Source organism: Triticum aestivum, chromosome 2B (assembly GCF_018294505.1).
Source record: "Triticum aestivum cultivar Chinese Spring chromosome 2B, IWGSC CS RefSeq v2.1, whole genome shotgun sequence".
Taxonomy (NCBI): domain Eukaryota; kingdom Viridiplantae; phylum Streptophyta; class Magnoliopsida; order Poales; family Poaceae; genus Triticum; species Triticum aestivum.
In genome coordinates, this window is record NC_057798.1 from 459,215,586 (window position 1) to 459,219,112 (window position 3,527).

Here is a 3,527-nt window from a genome sequence, read left to right on the forward strand (position 1 = left end):
TTAACAGATAATTCCCAAGGTGAAGGCTAATTCTGCAAAAAAAAAAGTCTTAACAGAAAATAATCAGTCAAAAGACAGATAAGACCCTTAAAACGGTACTCGAATCTTATGAGCTCAAATAATGACATACTACATTCTGCAGAAAATAGTTCATGACAATAACATATACACTAACCTGGGTACATAGTTTGTGGCATGTGTTAGTTTACTCATAAAAACCGTACATACAAAGGCTTAACACAGAAGGAATCAAGTTAAAACTTGAAAGAAGTCACACATTTGCATTATCTTCTTGCATAGCGCTATTATCCTAACGCATTGTGATAAGCAGTGTGAATTTGATGAGTCCCTCAACCTCCCCTTTCCACTGCCCTTACACCCAAGTGTTTTACTGAATTTCAGCCAAAGCACAATTTTCACAAATGACAAGCATGGCACCTTCAGGACTCAATTAAGGATTGGTGGGTGAGCCAATCGAGTTGAGCACTCCCAACAGGAAAGCAATAGCATCCCTCACCATGCTCATTGGATGGACCATTTGGAACGAGAGGAATGCCCGCGTTTTCCGCAACAAGAGCATGCCACCCCCAATTCTGTTCAACAACATCAAGAATGAAGCCATCACTTGGGTAACTGCCGTGGCTAAGAAACTGGGCACCGTAATGCCAGGAGGGTACCACCCCTTTGTACTTGTTGGGTTCGTGTATTCAGAACTCTATTCTCTCTTAACTAACTAGATGATACCCCGCGCGTTGCTGCGGGACATGTAGCGGATTTTTGGAGTAATATCAACGGATGAAAGAAGACAATAATTTGAGTCAGGAATATGATAGATTTCACAAATAGGCAATTATTTAAATTTATTGGTGGATAATCTTATCCACCAACTGATTAGACTTAATTTCCTGTCGTATTTAAACGTCAACGTTATGTGTTTCCCTGAAAATGCAAAACTTAAAACGATGGCATGTAAAGTAAAGGTACCAAGTAAACAAAACATAACACATTCAAGCAACCGTCTCACCATTTTCTTTCAACATTGAAAACCATGAGACTATATATAGAGATCTATGTTTAAATTGCTATAACTCTTCAAAAATAATATTGAAATTTGTACCGGAAAGCAAGAATTATTTGAAAATTTCAGACAACTTACACGATGATACTATATTTCGCATGCGAACAAAAGATGGAAATCCAAAATGTTTAACAGAAGCATGAACGTGTCCATGAAACAACCCAACTACTACCAAAACACTGATCATACATAATTGGCAATACAATCAGACCAAACATTCACACAATGGTAGGACGATAAACATCACACACATATCAAAAAAATGTGTGGATTGTATCTTCAAAGCTCAAGCAAATACACGATGATATATATGCAGTTCATACCATTGAGAACACATAGAAGTATGACTATGATTTTCAATTACAATAGGTGACGACCAGTGTGCTATTATAGACATGTACAATACGATATAGGTAACTGGCATGGAAGGCATCGAAGCATGTATCTTCTCTGTAGCAAAGCCTGATATTGCCTTCCATCCTGAAAATTTGTAGCATTGTTAGGAAGGTATTAACTGGATAGTTTGGTGAAGGTTGATACCTACAGGATCAATTCTTTAGATTTATGTGATGCATAGTACCTTCATATATACTTCTCCTAGTGATCTTACTCCGCTTGTCCTCTGTGTTAATGTTGTTTGTAGTGCTGCATGAAAATGTAAAGTGAGAGATCGATAGAAAATTGTGATGGTCATAATAAATGAAAGTACTACATACTGGTGTTAACTAAACTGTGAGGATACAAAGTAATGTAAAATCAACATATGTATTTTAATTTTATTTAATAAAAATATGAAGAATGGTACGATTTACCTGCTAGGATGTTGTTAGCATCTTCAGAAAACTCATTTTTTTTCTTTTTGTATCGGAGTTCCTGTGAAACAGAATTTTGTGGTACAACATTCATCGAGGAGTTAAATAAGTATGCATATCCATGAGTAATCCCTTGTTTGAATCTTTGCATATCATCAGGAGCAGCTAATCTAGCCGGTGGTGTATTATCTTGGGAGGTATCTTGGCTATGGACAGATGAACTATTAAGTAGTGTCCATTATGAATGAAAAATCGAAGGCACTTAATTGAAACTGACCTGCAACTTTAATTCCAAGTGTGGCAACCATCCTCTCGCTATTCCTGTGACTGAAAATTTTAAGGGTCAACATGTCGTTGCTTGCCTACAGATATTTCATTCTTCAAGTTAGTATGCACGAAATAGTTTGTTCGTGAATATCAAATATTTTCTCACCTCTAGCAGGGTGCATTGAAGTGGATTTGTGCCATCAATTGAGAAGCTTTTTCCGATGACATGACTGATAAGGAACTTGGAAGCTATACCTGTTTTCATTCTAGTGCAAAACAATTTTGTTTTACCAATAACATTATCAAGGACAACCACATGATTTCCAGTGTCTATCTTCTTATTTTGATGGCAACGCTGCGCTCGACTAAGTCTTAAGCAATGGAAGAGAAAGCAATTGCATTTAAACTTCCGCATGTATCTGTAAGTGTAAGAAGAAATTTGCACCTACAACATGACATGATTGTTTGTCGCAGGCACCGTCGAGGGTGCAGATGGATCCTTGCCTTGGATGATTCCTCCCTCTCGCTAATGATTGCAGTAGCTAGCTGCAGGAAAAGATTCCAGTTCAGTAACTTGTGTAGATGACTAAACAACCTTTATCGACCCTGTAGGTGTGCTCACATGGCTGTAAAATTCTATCTGTAAACAAAATATGGACAGATATTCAGTAATGTTGATATAGAAAATGATGATACACATATCTGTTCAGTTTGTAGCAGCGAGAAGCAAAATAAGAGTGCATTTTATCTAGCTTCATGTGGTAAGTAGCAAAATAGCAGTGATATATTGGTACCGTCAACGTTCTTGAACCGCAGAACTGGAAACACAGTTAAAAGTTCAGGGTGAAATCGTAGTACAACCGTCAGAACTTACAACAGTTGATCATATCAAGTTTGAGCATCTGAGAAACAATTCTATAATTCGAAACTTGTGCAGTTATAAAGGTAAGAATTTTAAAAATTCTTGATTAAGAACTGAACCTGTAAAAACTGGATTGGGTAGGTGCAGGTGATGCTGGGGGAGTACGCCGACAACAAATCAGAGGCAAGCTCGATCCACCTGCAAGCCATCGCTGTCAATGGAGGCCCTACTGGCGTCACCATCAGCCCAGCCTCGAGGCCGAAAAAAATCCATGCACCGGCTAGACACCTGGCTGGTGCGGCATCCACTCCATGATTGAGTCATCGAGCAGAGCATAGGTGAGACACCAGAGGCCGGTCTGATTCCGCCCACCAGCACAGGCCACCACCGCATGCTGCAACATCCTCTCCATGTCTTCCATCTGCGGGGAGTGACGAACGAAGCAGGGACCGGAGAAGGCCACCAAGGACTGCGGAGGGGGCGGAGAAGGGGGAGTCAGTCCGATGGT